Source organism: Sminthopsis crassicaudata, chromosome 3 (assembly GCF_048593235.1).
Source record: "Sminthopsis crassicaudata isolate SCR6 chromosome 3, ASM4859323v1, whole genome shotgun sequence".
In the NCBI taxonomy this organism is placed as follows: domain Eukaryota; kingdom Metazoa; phylum Chordata; class Mammalia; order Dasyuromorphia; family Dasyuridae; genus Sminthopsis; species Sminthopsis crassicaudata.
This window is the reverse complement of record NC_133619.1, coordinates 509,922,371-509,943,502: the sequence shown is the minus strand read 5'-3', so window position 1 is coordinate 509,943,502 and position 21,132 is coordinate 509,922,371. Positions and strand designations below refer to the sequence as shown.

General features: G+C 34.8%; 1 protein-coding gene across 3 annotated transcripts in view; it reads left to right on the top strand.

Moving 5' to 3' along the window:
• FCHSD2 (FCH and double SH3 domains 2) overlaps nt 1-21,132 on the top strand; it is a 372,664-nt gene that overhangs the window by 302,225 nt on the left and 49,307 nt on the right. The gene's annotated exons all lie outside the window — the stretch shown is intronic.

Here is a 21,132-nt window from a genome sequence, read left to right as displayed (position 1 = left end):
ACTTTCCAGATTTCTTTTTTACAACAAATATAGGGGAATTCCAAAGACTTAGAGAAGGTTGTAAGTGTCCTTGGTCAAGTTGTTCCTGTATATCTTATAAGGCCTGAATCTTATTGCTACCTAAGGGCCACTGTTCTATCCATACTGGTGTATCGATTTTCCATTGAATAGGAACAAGTGAGACTGTTGGCAGGCTTTCAACAGCAGCACTGCCTAAAAAACCAAAGTACTCATTTATAATCCTATCTGTTCTCTTCCCCACAGATTGATGGGGATTTTTTCAACTATAAAGGGAGTAAAAACTCCTGTTTCTCCTTCAAATGTCCATATCAAAGGGGTAGCACTAACTTCAGTTGCTATTGATCCTCTTACGCCAGATATGTGGGTGTCTGCCTTAATCTTTCAGTGACTGGGCCAGGTGGCACCTGTAATGACTCTATGATCTGTACTGGTGTCTACCAACCCTTTCAATGGTATGCCATTTATATAGATAGTGAGCATGGGACAGTTAGCTGTCACATCTGCAGTCCAGAATATCCCTGGATTTTGTTGCTTGGAGTCAGAATCTGGGTGACTATCACCAGATTGCTTATTAGGAGTCTGTATCAGTAAACCTGATGCTACTACTTCTCCTAGTTGATAAGTCACACACTATCTATCTGTATTATCTACACATTCCCGAGTTTCCCACATCAGTGTATGGATGAACACTGTGTTGTAAGCACTCTCAGGAGGTGAAATGATCAAGCCTACTGTGCCTGGAGGCAAGGGATCCATAGGCTGGAGAAGAACAGATTTCACCTTTCCAGAGGGTATCTCAGTAGTCCCCAGCTGCATACAATTCTATTCTCCCCAATTGTAACCCCTTTCTTCCATTAGATTGCTTCTTGGCTGATTGGTCATGTCTGAGTAATGAACTTCTAAAGACTCTCTGGGTGTAACATCAGCTGCCATCATGCCCCAATACTTTTTTGTTTTGGGTCCTGGGGCTGAGCCCCTATCCTGTTTCTCTGAATCAGTCTAAATTCTGATGCCCAATGGATCTTGTTCTCCCACCCTATTTTTTCACTCTGTCTCTACACCAACATTGAGTTTTTTCATATTCATAGCTTTCATACTTTACCACATTAAAAGAATTGACGAGTCTCTCTGGAAGTCCCTTGCCAAAAGGGACCCTGTTGTCCCATGTTTGGATCTTGGGAAGTCTGCATCACAACCTGGGTATAAAAAGTATTTGTACCCACTGTGGCACAGCATCTTATGATCTCCTCTAAAGGAGCATCCTTGCATAGTCCTAGTATAATTCTTTTACAAACCTCATTTGCATTTTCTTTAGCAAGTTGCCTTATCATAATTTCTGTTGCTGCATCTGTCTGCAGATGATCCACAAAATCAGCAAAGAGTTCATTTGGATCTTGTGCTAGTTTCTTGAAGGCTTCTCCTCTGTCTTGTTTACCTGGGATAAAGCCCCATGCTTTGATAGCAGCAGAAGCAATTTGATCGTATGCTGTTATGGGGTAATTAATCTATACTGAATCTGCATAAGAACCTACACCTGTTAGTTGGTCATAGGTGATTGGTGTATTAACTCCAGTTTGCCTATTTCATTGGGCTTGTATCCTACAGAACTCACTATATTCAGAAAGCCACAACAAGTTTTGTCCAGGTTCTAAGCATGTCCTTGCTATAGATTTCCAGTCACTAGGGGTTAAGACTTAATAAGCCAAATTCTGTAATAACATCTTAACATAAGCTGATGTAGCCCCACAAAGAGTGCAAACCTTTTTCAGGTCTTTGAGGATTTCTATATCAAAAGGAGTGTACCTTCTACTTTCTTGATCTGAAGAGTTAAACTGTTCAATCATAGGATACATTTCTATTCTCAAATCAGCTATATTCTGCCCTTCCTCTTTGGCTTTAAGTAGTGCCTTTTGCAACTGAGTCATAGGAGGGGGAGATTACTGAGGGAGAGGTGCTGGTGATATCACTTCCCTTCCCATTCCTCTTCCTCCCTCCACCCACGAAGGTGAAGTTGTTGGGGGAGGGTCAAGAGCCTGCTCAGGTGTAGGCAAAGTTGATGCTAGGCTGTGAGAGTGAGAATCACCACCCCTTCAAATTCCCCATGCCTTTCAGCAATATTTTCACTAACCTCTCCCTTGTCTTCCTCTTTCTCCTCACACTTCCTCATCTGGCTGTTCTTAAAACTTTTCTTTTTTCTAGAACTTGTGGGATTCTTTAAGACCAATTGTATTATGTTGTACATAAAGAATGTTTCTTTAGGAATTGAATCAGGACCATTATAGTATTGTAGTATTGTAGTATTCACATAGTTGATTTCCTACTAGTTTCCAATTATCTGCCTCTATTTCTTCATCCTTGAAGAACCAAAGGGATGTGCATTCTATTGTAACCAAGAGTCCAATCTGCTCCCAAGTTACAAGCAAATCCTGCCTCTTTATTAGTCTGAGTGTGCTTTCTATAGAGCTCCCATGGAATGGGGATGGGGGTGGGGGTGGGAGAGAATCTTTTCCTAATTATCTGTCCTATTTCAACTAGAAAACAAAAGTTACTAGTTTAGCTCTTAGAAAAGTAAGTTTCCTGTTTGTCTATTAAAATTCTCACCCTATTTCCTGATCACAGGGACTTCTTCAGTGAAATTAGGGTCCTTGGTACACGTTGGTTGCCAAATGTAAAGTATGGGCTAGCTCCCTGGAGACCTCAGGATCAGCCAGAGTCAGGATGAATTAAAGTCCTTGGTCTTTAGGGGGAGAAGTGAAGGAAGCAGGCATGCAGAATCCTGGATTTTGGAGTCTGGAGTCACCAACCTCTTTTCCTAGTCCTGCCAAGTGCCTCTGGCCTCTCTCCCTCTACCCTCCAATCCTTGCTTATGATTATCTTAACACCAAACATTCAGCAAGCATCAATGGTGAGGAGAGACATTATCCAAATATATGCCAAAAGAGTCATCTCACATCAACAGGTAATTAGCCTTAAGTGCTCTATTGTTTGATTCAAGCATACCTTTTTGGAGTTTCAGCCCTCTACATGTTCCCTTTGCTAATTCCATGTTCATGAACTCTTTATTTGATCATCTTTTGTGGGTAGGGTGGAGAGGTGAGGCAATTAAGTGATTTGTCCAGAATCACATAGCTAGTAAGTGTTGTGTCTGAGGCCACATTTGAACTCAGGGCTATTACTGTATACTCTGTGCCATGTAGCTGCTCCTATCTGATCATCTTTTCTATTTTACCATTATATCTTTCCTTCTATCCTAATTCTGTTCTTCATCCTCTAGTTCTTTTATTCTGAAGTTCTTTCCCAGGTCATCACCCTTACAGTGGCTACACAATTTTCATGTACCTTTTTCAACCCCTTGATGAATGAATACAGTTTTTCCTTGTCCTCTATATTCAAATCCCCTGTTCCCTTTTTATTAAACCCTAGTTTTACCTTACCTTAGAATATTCTCACCATTTACTTTTGTTTGCTACTATTCATATGCTGCTGAGCAGAATTGGACAGTCACTGAACAATGCTGCTTGAGTCCACATTTCACTTGGCCTCTTACTCTAGCAAGACCATCCTTTCCATCAGCTAATTGGGTCAATATCCTACTGACCCCTGTAGCTATTTTAAACTTTTTCATTCTTCCTTGTGCCTGCAGGCATCCTTCTGCCTTCCTCTAAGCTGAGGGTGTTATTTCATACTGCATCATAAAATGGAGGCTATTCATGGATTGCATTCTTTTTTCTTTTCCTCTTCTTACTTTACTAAGATATCTTCTCCCATCATCTCCTTATGTACTCTTGTTTCCAGTAAAAAAAAAAAAAAATTGACCCTTTTTACCAAAGCAAAGCTCTCTACATCAAGAATTCTTAACCTTTTTTTCCCATGGACTTTTTTTGACTGTCTGCCTAGGGACCTCTTTTCAAAATAATGCCTCTAACTGCATAAGATACATAAAATTCCAAAGGAAAATAATAATACTAAAATGAAATATTAAAATATTTTTTTATTTTCAATAGTAACTTAATTTTTCAAATATATATAAAGACAGTTTTAAACATTCATTTTTGTAAGACTTTGTGTTTCAACTTTTTCTTCCTCCATCCCTTACTTCCCCTGTCCCCAAGACAGCAAGCAATCTGATATAGGTTAAATAATACAATTCTTTAAACATATATCTATATTTGTCTTACGGTACAAGAAAAATCAGACCAAAAGGGAAAAAAACACAAGAAGGAAAAAAGCAAACCAAAAAACAAAAGGTGAAAATACTGTACTTTAATCCACATTCAGTCTCTATAGTTCCATTTGTGGATACAGCTGGCATTTTACTTCCCAAGTCTATTGGCATTTCCTTGAGAAATCATTGCAGAAGAGCCAAGTCTATCATAATAGTTTATCATATAACCTTATTGTTACTGTATACATCATTCTCTTTGCTCTGCTCACTTCACTCAGCTTTAATTAATGTAAGTCTTTCCAGGCTTTTCTGAAATCAGCCTCCTAATAGAAATGGGATATTTATTAGAAACCCTGATTATTAAAAAAAAAAAAAAAAAAAATCCCACATTTCTGCTTTCCTTTTAATATTGGCTGAATTTATTTTCTTTGTGTTTTTCTTTCTATCTCTTGCTGCTAGGCTTTATTGGTAACTTAAGAGAAATGCTAGTGATTAATGTGAGTTTATTTTGTATCCTTCAACTTTACTAAAGTTATTAATTGTTTCTATTAGTTTTTTAGTTGATTCTTTAGGATTCTCTAAATATACCATCATATCAGCTAAAAAAAGTGATACTTTTGTTTCCTTATTACATACTCTAATTCCTTCGATTTCTTTTTCTTTTCTTATTGCTAAAGCCAATATTTCTAGCACAATATTGAATAATAGAGGTTATAATGGGCAACCTTGTTTCATCCCTGATTTTTATTGTGAATGCTTCTAGCTTATTCTTGTTGCATATAATACTTGCTGGTGGCTTTTCATAGATTGTATTTATTGTTTTAGGGAAATTCCATTTATTTTTGTGCTCTTTAATATTTTTATTAGGAATGGGTGTTGTATTTTGTCAAAGGCTTTTTTCTATATCTTTTCAAATAATCATATGATTTCTGTTAGTTTTGTTACTGATGTAACAAAACATCAGTTATCAGTTATGCTGATAGTTTTCCAAATATATTTGTTTTTAAAAATAAGTTCATAAACAGACCCTAGGTTAAAATATGAACTATGTAGATTTTAATCTAATCCTCAGCCTCTCCTATCTTCTTCAACAGATCTTACTATCATCCCCACTTTTTCTCTAATCTTTGCTTCCTCTCTATGCACCATCTCCTTCCCTTCTGCCTAAAAAACATACCATTTAATCCAATTACCCTAGTGCTATCATCTTATATTTCTTCTTTAATTTGAGTAGACTCCTTTAAAAGCTATCTATACCTCCTTTTCCTCCTTCCACTCTCTTCTAAATCTGTGCAGTCTGGCTTCTGATTTCATTACTCAACTGAAAGTTCTCTCCAAAGGAACCAGTGGTTTCTTAATTGCCAGATCTAATTGCATTTTCTCAAAACTCATTTTTCTTGGCCTTTCACACTCTCTTCCCAAATACTTTTTCCTTTCTAGGTGTTAATGGTATTGCCCTCTCTTGCTTTTCTTTCTTCCTCTTTGAATGCCTCTCTAACTCTTTTATTAGAACTTCATCTAAATCACTTCCATCAACCATAGTTGTCCCTTTGATATTCTATACTGAGCCTGCTTCCCTTTTGCTTCTATATTAGATTACTTGGTGATCTCTTAAGTTTCTATGTATTCAGCTACTACCTCTATGCAGATGATACCCATATCTAGATTCCCTGGCCTTTCTCCTTCTCTCATTGGTATACATTTTATCTTACCCTCCCCCCATTGACAGATTCAAATATTTCACATCTTAATAGATAGTTTCATGGATTGCTGTGGACAAAATAAAATTTTAATGAATCCCTCTAAATTTAAGTCAAGTGGTCTCTGTAGATCCAATCACACTGGGGCCATACTTGAAGTCTTTCTAGGCTGGTAAGAAGCCAGAGCTTGTCGCTTCCTGGCATAGGCTTTGACACCATAGAGTTATCTCCATACTTCAAAGCAGCTTTGGAGCATGACTTTGATGAAGAATGAAAACTTGTTCATTATTTTTTTGACTTTTAGCTTTTAAACATTGTAAAAGCACATCTTGTTATATGAATCTTGTTCTCAGAACATTGGATTAGAGTGATTGATTGATAGTAAACATTCTAAATATCTCAGTACTGTCAAGTGATCTAATGTATGAATTTGCTTTGGAAAATGCCAAGCCTTAGAGAAAATCCACAGAATTATTATTATTGATCAGTAATAACCAATATGGTCTAAATAAATAGAGCTCTAGAGTGTTCTAGAAGATATTACTCTCCAGGGTCAGATTGGACTAGATGACCCCTGAAGGAGCATCGAGAAAGCATTAACTCACCTGGTATTTTGGTTTTTTTTAGTCTCTTTCCCTCATTGCCTCAGTTTCGTCCTCTGTAAAGTGAGGGTGTCAGTACCAGATCTTCAGGTCAGCTGAGTTACAGTTGCATCCTCTGTGATCAGTCAGCAAGCATCAGTGGAGCAGCTGCTCTCTGCCAGCTCCTTTGTTTCCCTGGGAATTAGAGGAATAAAGATGCTGGCAAAAACAATCTCTGACCTCAGGGAGCTCACAATCTAGCCATCAGCCAGAGAAGATACATACTCATTAATTAGGTGGGTGTTGGGCATTGTTTGGTTGTGTCCAGCGAGCATACGAATCCAGTGACCCCACCAAGATGAGTCTTTCTACTTCAGCTCTCTCTGCATGTTGGTGCCACCTGGCTGTCCGAGGTGGGTAGGCAGATATTTTGTAGGTATATATATGATAGAAGTGATTGAGGGGATAGGACACAGCAGGGGATCAGGAAAATCATTTTGTAGAAAATAGAATTTGACCTGATCTCTGAAGGAAACTAGACATTTTAAGAAGCAAAAATGAAGAAAGTATATATTCCAAGCCATATATATTCTAAGCCATGGGTTAGTCTCTTGAGGTGTTTAAGTGATTTTACCTATATACAACTATTTAAGTGCCAAAGAATACAGATAATAGAGTGCTAGAGTTGAAATTAGGAAGACCTATTTGAATCCCTCTTCAAGCCAAGGTACTTTACAGCTTTAAATCTATGGGATCTTATGATCCTTTGAATTGAGTTTAGAACTCATGAATCCAGATAACTAATCCTGTGCCTTACTTTTAAAGAAATGTACAAACTTTGGCCTTGAGGACATAACTCATGTTTCCTTTCTAAAAAATAATTATACTATATAATCATTTTCATATCCAATCAATAATATAAACAATACCTCTCCAAAGGTTATCCTATTCTATGTGGTCTTGGCTTCTGTTGAGTGAAATTTCCCAAATTTAGTTCAAAAAAAACACAGAATTACAGTTAAATACTTAATATTTAGTATAATTAAAAAAGCAGTGGACTTAGAGTCAGAGGACCTAGCTTTAAGTCCTGGCTCTGCCATTTAAGAGCTATGTGATCTTAGACAGTTTCCTCATTTGTAAAGTGAGTAAATACTTGCTCTATTGGTAAGATTAACATAAGTAAGTATTATGGAAGGCTCTAAAGTATAATATATTCTGGAAAGTCATCTATTAGAAGACCTATAGGATCTGGAGCTGTACAAGATCCTCTGAGAACTATAATCATAGCCCATCTCCGGAATGAGGCCATGCATCAGAGTGGCTATTGTTCCTTTGCTTGGGGACTTTTCAGTAAGTCAAAAATAAGATCTTGTGGTATACCTGAATCAGTCAGGCAGAAATTTCAAATTTAGAAAATCCAAAGCAGGTTTTCTATTGGCCTTAGATTAGCTAAGAATGAAAAATTCTGTAAGGGAAAACAGCTGTGGGGAGGCCAGTGGAATGACAGGGAATACCCTGAAACGTAGGAAAGGCCCAGACCTGTGGTAACTAGCTGTCTGTTTGTTATTCGTTTTCCATTGTATAACACACCAGCCTTTGTTAGTTTCCTACCCAACATGCATTTTTTTCCCTTGTGTATTTTTAACTCAGCTTAGTCAGAAAACTTTAATATTCCTCAAGTACATGTCTGACCATGTCATCTCCTACTTAGTAAATTCAGTGACTTCTTATCCCCTCCAGGGTCAAATGTAGAATTTTCTGTTTGGCTTTTAAAGCCCTTCATAACTTGGTACTCTCCTACATTTTTAATCTTCTCAAACCTTACTCATGTCCACATATTTTGCAATCCAGTCACATTGGCCTCTTTGTTATTCTTTATACAAGATATTCCACTTCCCAACTGGACATTTTTATTGACCCTTTCCCATTCCTTCAATTCTCTACTATCTCCCAGATTACCTGGCTTTCTTCAAGACTTTCTGCAAGAAGTCTTTGCCTTTCCTCCTTTACTGGTAGTGCTTTGTCTCTATTATCTCCAATATTTTTCTTTTTGTACATAGTTTGTTGTTGGAGAATTAAATACATTATTGCTGCAGTCTATTAATCTATTGTGGTAAGGAGAGTAATGCACACTGTTCCTAAAGTGGATGTAGACCCCTCAAAGAATATTGTATCCCACTTTGCACCTTGTACTTCTTATTAAATATTCCTGTGATCCTGCTAAAAGCTGCAAACCTGACCTTCCTACTCCCAAGTCTGCTTGACTCTCTAGGCTTGGAGCTCCCACAATCTCAGAATTGGAAGAGACTTCAAGTCATCTTATCCAAGCTGTGCCTGAACAGAGTAATAAAATCTCCAAGAAGGGAAGATTTACAGTAAGCAGAAACTCATTACCTTCCCAACGCATCCCATTCCACTTTTGAACAGCTCACATGTATTGTTAAGAAAAATCTATCTTAGGGGTGGCTAGGAGACACAGTGGATAGAGCACCAGCCCTGAAGTCAGGAAAACCTGAGTTCACATCTGGTCTTAGACACTTCTATCTTGATAGAGATAGTCTTACCTATAATTTAGAAGTATAACAGAAGGAAGATGGTGGAATAAGATAGGACATTACCTGACTCATAAACTACACCACAAACAAAATAAAATAATGCCTCAAAATGAACTTTTAGCAGCAGAAATAATTAAAAGTTAGTATAAAGCAGTTGTCTACCTAAGTCCACTTCTAGATGGTATTAGGATAGACCCATTTTTGAGGTTTAGCTCCATTGAAGTACATATATTTCTGAGGAGCCCAAATTAACAAATAATAAGCCCTGGGCACAGGTTGGGCTTCAGGAACTTTCACCCTACAGATAGTATGGGAGTTGAATTGTAAATTGGGGACCTGAAGCTGTGGGCAAGGAGTGAGCACTAGTGAGTGGTTGCAGAAGATAGGGACTCTGCTGAATATAGGGCTATGTGGAGTCCCTGGTTTTAGTTCTAGAGCAGAAAGGTGAGTTAAAGTTTGCAGCCATGAGAGAGACTGAAGGAAGCAAAGGCATTTTAGTGACAGTGTTGCTAGGGACCCTGCTGTGGTCATGACTTTCGTGTGGTGGAGAGAAATACCTAAAGTTAGGACCCCAATACAACTCAGAAAAAAAATAGCACAAAAAACCTGAAGTCTGAGTATTACCCCCACACCTTTGGACTAGAACCCGACTTAACACAAAGTTAACAGATAACAAATAAGCTGCTAAAAAATGAGCAAGGAAAAAAGAAAGCATTCAACCACAGATAGCTACTGTGGTAAAAGAGAAGATCTGGGTTCAAACTCTGAAGAAGATAATAAAGTTAAAACAGCTATTTCTTTCTGAAGGAAAAAACAAAATTATCACAAAAGAGGAGTTTTTGGAAGATCAAATTTAAAAATCAAATAAGAGGTTGAGGAAAAAATTGGGGGGGGGGGAGGAGAAGAAGATTAACACAAGAAAATTATGAAAAATTCTGTAAATGAAAAAGGAATTCTAAAAATTTATGGAAGAAAGTAGCTCCTTAAAATTTTGAATTTGGCAAGGAAAAGCTAATGCTTTATAAGATATTAAGAAATAATAAAATCAAAAGAATGGAAAACAGAAGAGAATGTGAAACATCTCATTTAAAAAAAAAACTGACCTTGAAAACAGTTTGAAGAGAAACAATATAAAAATTGTTGGACTACAGAAAAGTTATGATCAAAAAGAGTTGAGATATTTTTCACTTCAAGAAATTACTAAGAAAAATTGCCCTGAAGTTTAGAATGAGAGGGGTAAATAAAAAAATTTTTAAAAACCCATCACTTAGCACCTGAAAGAAATCCCAAGATGAAACTCTCAGGAACATCTTGGTTAAGTTTCATAGCACCCAGATCAAGGAGAAAATACAAGCAACTGGGGGAGGGAGGGAGGTTTAATATTGTGGAGCTAATCAGCATAACAAAATTTAGAAGCTTCTACATTAGAAGACTGAAGAGCATTGATCAATATAGTCCAAAGAGCAAGGGAGCAGAGCTTTCAACAAAGAAATGTTATTCAGCAAATCTGTGTATTATCTTGAATAAAAAGAAAGTGACTATTTAATGAACTAAAGAATTTTCAGGTATTTGTAAAGAAAAGACAAGAACTAAATGGAAAATTAGGTTTACTAGTCTCAGGAGAAATATAAGGTAAATATTAAAAGACAATTATAAAGGATTTATAGAAGATCAAAATCTTCTTATACAAAAAAGTTATCTCTAATACTTAAAAACTTAAAAAAGCATACCACTATAAAGCCTAGGGTTGAGTTGAGCATGATGGAATGATTGTAAAAAAGAAACCAAGGGGGGGGGAATAAAATGGAACAATTATTTCATACAAATGAAGGGAGAATGTAAGAACTATTACAAAGGAGACAGGAGGGCATGGAGACTGGTAGGGCTAGAACCTTATTCTCATCAAGAATTGGGATAAAAAAGAAATAACATATCTAGAAGGATATAAAAATATTTTTAGAGAAATGGGAAGGCAAGGGAATAGGATAAGGGAATAACTTTTAGAAGAGCATGCAGTTCAAGAAATAGTGTAAGAGCAGAGAACAAGGGAGGATTCCTAAAGGGTAAATAGAATAAGAAATAGGAGGGTCGAGGGAAGAGAGAAAAGAAGAGATTATAACTTTAAATGTAAATGGTTTGAACTCACTCACAAAATAAAAACATAATAGTGGACTAAAAAAACAATATATTATTTACAAAAAAAATTAAAAATAAGAGAGAGAGAGAGAGATCAAAATAAAGGGCTGGAGTAGAATTTATTATTCTTCACCTGATACAAAAAAGCAGGGATAGCAGTCATGATTGCAGACAAAATTAAAGCTAAAATAGACTTAATTAAAGAAACAAATAGAGAAAGTATGTTATGATAAAAGGTACTATATATAAAAAAATAATATCAATACTAAACTTAGATGCAACAAATACTATAGTGATCACATTTTTAAAGAAAAACTGAATGCATTACAGAGAGAAATAGATTGCAAAACTATAGTAGTGGGGGATCTCAGTCTTCCCCTCCCAGAACTAGATAAATCTAACTAAAAATAAATAAATAAAGAAGAAGACAAAGCAATGAATAGAATCTTAGTTAAGCCAGATATGATAGATATCTGGAGAAAATTAAAGGAAACAGAAAGTAATATACCATTTTCTCAATGGCATATGGTGCCTTTACATAAATTCATCTTATACTAGGACATGCAAATTTATATAGTTAAATACAGAAAAACAAAAATGTTAAATGAGTTCTTTTTAGCTCATAATGCAATAAAAATTATATTTAACAAGGGATCATGGAAACACAGTTTAAAAATTATCTGGAAACCAAATAACCTAATCTTTTAAAAATCAGTTAACAAACAAGTCATAGAAACCATAAATAATTTTATTAAAGAGAATGATAATAAAATAACATATCAAAACCTATGAAGTGCAGCAAAACCAGTAATCCGAGGAAATTTTATATCTCTAAATGCTTACATCAATAAAATAGAGAAAGAGCAGGCCATTAAATTGGATATGCAACTTAAAAGATTAGAGAAAGAGCAAATTAAAATTTCCCAATTAAACACCAAATTGGAAATCCTAAAAATTAAAGGTGACATTAATAAAATTGAATAAAATAAAATAATTGAATTAATAAATAAAACTAGATGTTGATTTTGTAATGTGAGACAACAATAAAAAAGAAAACCATTGGTTAATATCCCACAAAAAGAGAGAAGAAAACCAAGTACTAGTATCAAAAATGAAAAGGATAAATATATCATTAATGAAGATGAAATAAAATCAATTATTAGGAGTTATTTTGCCCAATTATATGCCAATAAATTATACTATTTAAATGAAATGGAAGAATATTTACAAAAATATAAATTACTAGGTTAATAGAAGAATATAATATCTAAATATCTTAGTTTAAAAAAAGAAATAGAATAGGTCATCAGTGAGTTTCCTAAGGGGAAAAAAAAATCAGGATCCAATGAAATACAAGTGACTTCTACCAAACATTTAAAGATCAACTAATTCCAATATTAAATTATTTGAAATAATAAACAAAGAATGAGTCCTACCCAAACTCCTTTTATGAAATAAATGTAATGCAGATACCTAAACCAGAAAGAGAAAAAACAGAGAAAGAAGTTATAGACTAATTTCCTTAATATAGATGCTGAAATTCTAAATAAACTACTGATCAGGAGACTACAGCATATAGTATAAAGATTATACATGGTGATCAATACAGGGATGCTTTACATAAGGAAAAATATTAACATAATTGATTATTTCAGTAACAGAAGTAACAAAAATCATATATCAGTAGATGCAGAAAAGGCTTTTGACAAAATATAACATTTGTTCCCATTTAAAAACACTCAGGGAGGAGAGAACATTTAGGTGATACAATATATAGAGCACCAGCCCTGTAGTAAGCCTTCCCAGCAAGCTAAGGAGTAAACAAGGAAGCCCATTATTTTTCTTTTTTTATTATAGCTTTTTATTTACAAAATACATGTTAAATATGTTAAAGTATATGTTAAATTATATATATATATATATGTGTGTGTGTGTGTGTGTGTGTGTGTGTGTGTGTGTGTATACACATATTTATACAGGTATCTTACTGCACAAGAAAAATTGGATTTAGAAAGAATGTAAAAATAACCTGAGAAGGAAAAATAAAATGTAAGCAAATAATAACAGATAAGAATGTAAATGCTATGTTGTGGTCCACACTCATTTCCCATAGTTCTTTCACTGGGTGTAGTTGATTCTTTTCATTACTTAACAATTGGAACTGAATTGGATCATCTCATTGTTGAAGAGAGCTACTTCCATCAGATTTGATCATCATATAGTATTGTTGTTGAAGTGTATAATTATCTCCTAGTTCTGTTCATTTCACTTAGCTTCATATAAGTCTCTCCAGGTCTTTCTGAAATCAACCTGTTGGTCATTTCTTACCAAACAATAATATTCCATAACATTCACATACCACAGTTTATTCAGCCATTCTCCAAATGATGGGAATCCATTTAATTTCCAGTTTCTAACCATACAAAAAGGGCTGCCATGAATATTTCTGCATATACGGGTCCCTTTCCCTTTTTTAAAAATCTCTTTGGGATATTAGCCCAGTAGAAACACTGCTGGATTAAAGCGTATGCACAGTTTGATAACTTTTTGATCATAATTCCAAATTGCTCTCCAGAATGGTTGGATCCATTCACAGTTACACCAACAATGTATCGGTGTATTTTTTCATGAATTCCTTTGATATTCTTGACCATTTATTTTTACCAAATGAACTACTTATTTTTTTAGCTCAAAGTAATTTTTTTTGATAATTTAACTGGGATGGCACTGAATAAGAAAATTCATTTAGGGTAGAACTGTCATTTTTATTATATTAGTTCTGCCCCATCATGAACAATTAATATTTCTGCAATTATTTAAAGATGACTTTATTTTTACAAAAAGTGTTTTATAATTAGGATTGTAATTATAATTAGGAGATTTAGGAATACCATATATTAAACTATATTATAAGGCAATAACTATCAAAACTTATCTGTACTGAGTGCTATGAAATAGAAAGGTGGAACAAAGTAGACATAGAATACACAGTAGCAATTTATTATAATAACCTTGTGTTTGACAAGCATAAAAATTTAAGCTTTGGGGATAAAAATCTACTCTATATTAAAAATTGTTGGAAAAACTGAAAAGCAATCTGGCAGAAATTTTGTATAGATTAATATCCAACACTATTTACCAAGATAAAAATAAAATATATACATGACTCAGGATTTAAATTTATTTATTTATTTTTATATCATAAGAAAACTAGAAAAATATGAAACATTTTCCCTACAGACTTGTGGATAGGAGAAGAATTTATGAATAAACAAGAGATAGAGAACATGGTGAGATGTAAAATGTATAATTTTGATTATATTAAATTTAAAAGGTTTTATAGCCCTTTATACATAGTTCCAACTGTTCTCCAGAGTGGCTGGATCAGTTCACAATTCTACCAACAATACATTAGTTTCCTAGTTTTCCCACATCCCCTTCACCATTCATCATTATCTTTTCCTGTCATCTTAACCAAACTAATAGGTGTGATATAGTACTTTAGAGTTTGCATTTCTCTAATCAGTAGCGATTTAGAGCATTTTTTCATATGACTATAGATAGCTTTAATTTCTTCATCTGAAAATTGTCTGTGCACAATCTTTGATCCAGCAGTGTTACTACTGGGTTGGTATTCCCAAGAGGTCATAGAAGAAAGGAAAGGACCCACACATGCAAAAATGTTTGTAGCAGCTCTTTTGTGGTAGCAAAGAATTAAAAAATGAATGGCTGCCCATCAACTGGGGCATGGCTGGATAATTTATGCTATATGAATATAATGGAATATTATTGTTCTATAAGAAATGATGGGCAGGCTGATTTCAGGAAAACCTGGAAAGACTTGTATGAACTGATACTGATTTAAGTGAGCAGAACCAGGAGAAAATTATACATAATAACAGCAAGATTACATGATGATCAACTATGACAGATTTGGCTTTTCTGAGCAATGCATTGATCCAAAACAATTCCAATAGATTTGGTATAGAAAATGACAGCTGCATCCAGAGGCAGAACTATGGAGACTAAATGCAAATCAAAGTATACTTATTTTTCACCTTTTGTTGTTGTTGTTTGCCTTTTCTTGTGGTTTTTCCCTTTTATATTGATTTTTCTTTCACAAAATGACTAATGTGGAAATGTTTAAAATGATTGCATATGTATGACAAAAGAAAATATAAGATTTTGTACAGAAAAAAACCAATGTAGCCAAGATTTGAAGAAAAGCAGAAAATTGGGGGGGAAATGTTATAAAAAGTTTCTTCTATAAAGATCTCACATCTCAAATATATAAAGAACTTTATCAAAACATGCATCATTCCCAATTGTCAAAGGATAGGAACAGGCAGTTTTTCAATGAAGAAATCAAGACTATACATATATGGAAATATGTTCTCAATAATTACTGATTAAAAAAAGCAAATCAAAACAACTTTAATATATCATCTCCTATCTGACATTAATACACTGTTGGTGGACCATTTTGAAGACCAATCTGCAATTATGCCCAAAGAGTTATAAAACTATATTATGCCCTTTGACCCAGCAATACTACTATTAGATGTGTTCTGTTTCCCAAAGTGATTTCTAAAATATTTAAAGCAGCTCTCTTTGTGATGGCAAAGAACTGCAAAGTAAGGGAATTTTCATCAATTGGGGAATGTCTAAACAAATTGAAGTATATGATTGTAATGAAACACTACTGTGTGGTAAGAAGTGATAATTTCTAGAAAAACATGGAAAGACTTGCATGAAATGAAAAGTGAAATGAGCAGAACCAAGAGAATTTTGTATACAATAACAACAATATCATTCAAAGAATAATTGTGAACAGCCAACTTATTCTAAGTATTATGACTACTCAAGTCAACTGTAAAGGACCTATGAAGGAAGATGTAAAAAAAGAAACTCCAGAAAAATAACTTAAAATGTAACTTCCCCCAAATTAAAATTTTTAAAAAAGAAATATTATAGGATCAGGTTTTCTATTATATTCTCTATGTTGCTCATTTTTTCATTATTCCTTGATGATCTTTTTAAAGCAATTCTAAATTGTAATTTAATTTCTTTCCCATGGTTTCTGTTTTGTTTTGCTTAGAGATCTTTGTTTTGTTTATGACTTTCTCTTTAATATTTATTCTTATTCAACCTATTTGAATTTGTTATTCATCTATTTGAAGTCTTCTCTTGATGTTCTTGCATGGTTTCATTTTTCATCCATCACTTCTGATTTTTTAGTTGGTTCTATTGCAATTAATTTTTTAAAATTTTTATCTTATTTGTATTCCTTACTTTTCTTATTTTTTATTTTCATGTGGGTTTTTTTTAATCCTTTCTTTTTTATCGTTTCTTTTTTTGATGGTTATATAAAAAACTGCTTCTATGCTAACCCCTTACTTTACTATCTTGACTGCATAGCCAAGGTCATCATAAATTTATAGTTGGAAAGGATATTAGAAATCATATAATAATGACAGTGATAATGATGAGGTGTAGAGTGGTCTAGAGGTTAGTGGCTATAAGAAAGTTATCAAAAATCCTCTTTAAATCAGCAGGTTCTAGGAGTGAAAGAATTCACTCATTCCCAAATATTAGTTGCAAAATGAAAGTTTATTGTTAGATAGAAATCACTTTAACCAGAGGCTGACTTCTATAGTGGCAGTTCTATGGAAAATGGAATTTTAGACTGAGAATGCAGTTCTCAGTGGCCAAAAGGTCCTGGCAATAAAGGGAGCCACCGAGGTCCATCTGCAAAGACTTTAGTCGATGGACATTTATTATATTGGGTATCTTAGTGGGAGTTGGGAAGCCAGAGCTGGGAGGCCCAAGCAAGTCAGAATGAGGGCTGGGACAACCCGAGCAGATCAGAACCAGTGGGGGCTGGAAGAGCCTAAGTTGGCTCAGATCCAGTGGGGGCTGGGAAAGCCCGGATCTCCTATTGGAATTCAAAGGGATGCTTTTGACCAGGATTTGTAATTGAATCAAAGGCTCTGACATCCTGGAAAAACAACTTGTCTGGGGAGGATATGCCTCAGCCAGGAAGTGATGAGAATCTGAAAGGAATCACAGATCAATAGGAAATACAGTTTCTTAAAGGGACCCCAACTCACTTCAATAACAGTAGCAAGTAGAAACCAGCTTTCAAGTTTTCAGGGCACTTTACATATATTTTGAGTTTAACCTAACACAACAGTGCTATGACCTTGAAATTACAGGCTTTATTATTGTTATTTTAGAAATGAGAAAACAGAATCTCAGGGAGGCTAAGTGAACTTGTTACTTACTTACTTACTTTCTTAAGTCACATACTTAAAAAGCATCAGAAGCTGAACAGGACCTAGATCTTCCTGACTACAGGTTCAGCACTCAGTGCCCCCCTCCACAATACTGGCTCTCTAATCCAACCACCTCCTTTTTTCAAAGAAAGAAAGTAAGAAGTAAGGCTCAAAGAGGTAAGAAGACTTGCACATAGTTACTCAAGTTTGTGACTTGGAAAAACCTCTCCCCCTATTGTGGCCTCCTCTGAGAGCAAGAGTTCCCCAGGTGAGAAGTTTGACTCTTTACAATCCTCAAATTAATCTCAGGGGAATACAAAAGGGGTGCAATTCAGTAAAATTCACTACAGGGAACAGGTCATTTGGCTTTCCAGACCCCCTACATTCTTTCCCTTCACAGGGTAGACTCAACCCTGAGGTAGAAGCAGAAGTCTAGAGATTTGTATTAGATCCCTGGGGTATCTAGAGAGGGAAGCAGATTTTTCTTGATTCTTTGTGTGCTCAGGTACAAGTCCTTCACATGTTTTATGGGCTAAATAAAACCTGGCCTATATTCATTGTTATGTTAGTCTAAGTGTTTATATGAGAGCTTTACTTTTTTCTATGGAGACTTAGACACCAGCCAAATTTTTATGTTCCCAGGGGTAAATGGAGGGAAGAAGCAAGCCAGATTCTGATATTGCTAGGGCAACTCTGAGTGAGAAAGATTATATGAGAAACTTGCATGATTGAACTTGGCATATAAAAAAAAACCCAAAGCTTTAGTTGTGGGCCACAGGTTATTTGCCTAAGGTTACACAGGTAGTAACAGAGCTGAGATTTGAACCTAGTCCTCCAATTCCAAATTCAGTGTTCTGCCCACAGTAATTCTGTTTACTTCCTTTATTCATCTAAAGCAGTTTCTTTAGCTGTGGTACATGGATTCAATCTATGACTAAGCTTCAGGGGATCCAAGAACTTGAAGGGGGGGGGGAATCACATCTTTATTTTCACTAATCTCTAACTGAAATTTTATATTTCCTTTAATTATTTATTCTATGAAGTGGTCCATAGGCTTCCCAGACTGCTAAAGGGATAAGAAACCCAGTCCAAAGCTAAATAGAACCAAACTCATCCCTCTTCCACATGACAGCCCTTCCTGTACTTGAAGACAGCTGGCATGGTTTGCCTAAGTCTTCCCCATACCAAACATAAATAATGATCTTGAAATGTCCTATTCAATAATTCCCCCAGAAATTCACAATTCCTAATTACCATTTCTCCTTCGGATGCTGCCATGAATATCCTAGTGTCCTTTCCTTGTATTCATTCCCTTGTTGCCTTTTTTCCCCTTATTTCATTTACCTTGAGGTTGCCTTAATGTATTAAGAAGATCATTGTTAAACTGCAGAATATAACAGAGGAGAAAAACTAAGGTGATGAAAGGCCTCAAACTCATACTATTCAAAAAGTGGTTGAAGAAACTAGAAATGTTTAGCCTGAAGAAAAGAAGTCTTACAAATATGAAAATATATTTAAAAGATAAAAGAGTTGCACATGTTTAACCTATATCAATTGCTTGCTGTTTTGGGGAGGAGGGAAATAAGGGAGAGAGAGAAAAACAATTTGGAATACAATAGTCTTACAAAAATAAATGCTGAAAACTACTTGACATGTATTTGGAAAAATGAAATACTATTGAAAACTTTTAAAAAGAATAATAAAAGAAAAAAAAAGCAAGTCTTATTGAAAGTGCAGTCCTCTATAAGATCTAACCCTAATTCAACTATTCTGAGCCTATTTCCTCTGCTACTAAATGAGTACTTGTAGCACTTAGCTGATAGGATTACTTTGAGGATTCGAGATAATTTTTGTGCCACCCTTTGTAAATTTTAATTATCATTCTGAGGTGACTTTACTTTTCCAAATTTTAAGTTTTCTATTCTCTAAAATAGGGTTAATAATTTTTTTTTGCACTCTCAACCTCCCTGGGTTGTTGCTTAAAGTATTTTTGTAAACCTTTAAGTTCTGTGTAAATGAGTCCTTATAACATCATTATAAAGATAAATAAATAAGTTAGGGTTCCTACTCTAATGGGACTTTGGCTCCAGTAAGAAAAATAACGCACACTATGACAATAACAACAAAAGCAAACTAGAACATGAAATATAAAGGAATATATAAACAGGTTTCTTTTTGCATTCTGAGAAAGAAAAATCTCTTACCAAATGAGTGGGAGAAGGCCAGTGAAGCTGAACAACATTTACATAATGGTGACAAGTATTAATAAAATTAAGATCAGAAAGAAAAAAAGGGCAATTAAGAAAAGCATTATTAAAAGTAAATGACATTCTAAAAAAATTCAAAAAATAATTTTAAACTAAAACATCCTGTCATATGGACTTATTAGAGAAAAAAAAAGACTTTTCTTGGATAAAAAGGAGCTAAAAAATACTTTTCTTCCAGATTCCTTAAACTAACAGTGTTCCTTGGGCATAGTTTAATACTCAAGGTCCCTGGGGAATAAGAGGCCAACATATCCTTTTATGGCCCTTAGCCTTACCTCCATTCATGCCCAAACACTATCCATTAATTTTCTGGAATATAGTATTTGATATGAATTAGGCCATTCCACTACAGATGAAACCAAATGAAGATTGTCTAGCTAAGGAATGAGTCAGGAATCCCATATGTATTTATTAATGTATATATTTATGTTATGAATATGTATATATTCAGAGTCTGAATCCCATATGTATTTATTTCTCTAAAGGTTTCAGAGAGGAGGTTTATATTTCATATGTACATTGGATTGCATGGTCTCTGAGTTCCCTTCCAGCTTTCATATGCACTTACATATAATATTTACCCTGGGTTACTATTTTGTATTAGCAGTTGGTGGTATGGGACTAAAACTAAAGGGGAGGGAAGAAGAGTGAGAGAATGAGAATTTATCTTCACAGAGATGATAACTAAAACTAAGAGATGATTAAGGTCACCATGTATGATGGTGAAAAACAGAAAAGGACACAACAGAGTCTTGGGATGTGCCAACAGTAAGCAAGTATTTTGTGGATGTTGGTTCAGCAAAAGACACTGACTAAGGAGTGTCCAGACAGGTGGGAGGAGAAACAAGAGATAAAAATGTCAAGAAAACCCTGGGAAAGAGAATCCAGGAGGAGAGAGGAGTCAACAAAATTGCACATTGCAGAGATTGAGAAAGACCCATGAAAAAAACAGGATCTTGCTGTCATTACATTCTAGAAGCTTCACGAGTTCTTGCTTCATCTAAATTCTAGCAGTTGGAAACTGAACATTGAACTTGGAAATAAAAGACCTATGATTAACTCCTAATTCTGGTAGTTAATAGCTTTGTGGTCTTACATAAATCACTAGATTTCTTGAAGTCTCAGCTTCACACTGTGTTAGAAGGGGATTGTCACACTTAGACTACTTGCTTTAGTGAAATGTTGTTAGGAAAGGGTGTTGAAACTTGAAGCACTATGGAAATGTAAACTACTATTACTGTTTTCCTTGCCAAAGAGGAGCCCTAATGTCTGTGTGTACTCTGTGTGTGTTCTCTGATTAGTAGACCAGAAAGTGATATGTGAAAGAAGCATTTATTAAGTGCTAATTTATTATGTACAAAATGCTTTATGAAGCACTAAAGATACAAAAAGAAACAGAGTGAGTGAGAATGCAGACACTGGGGTTCAGCTA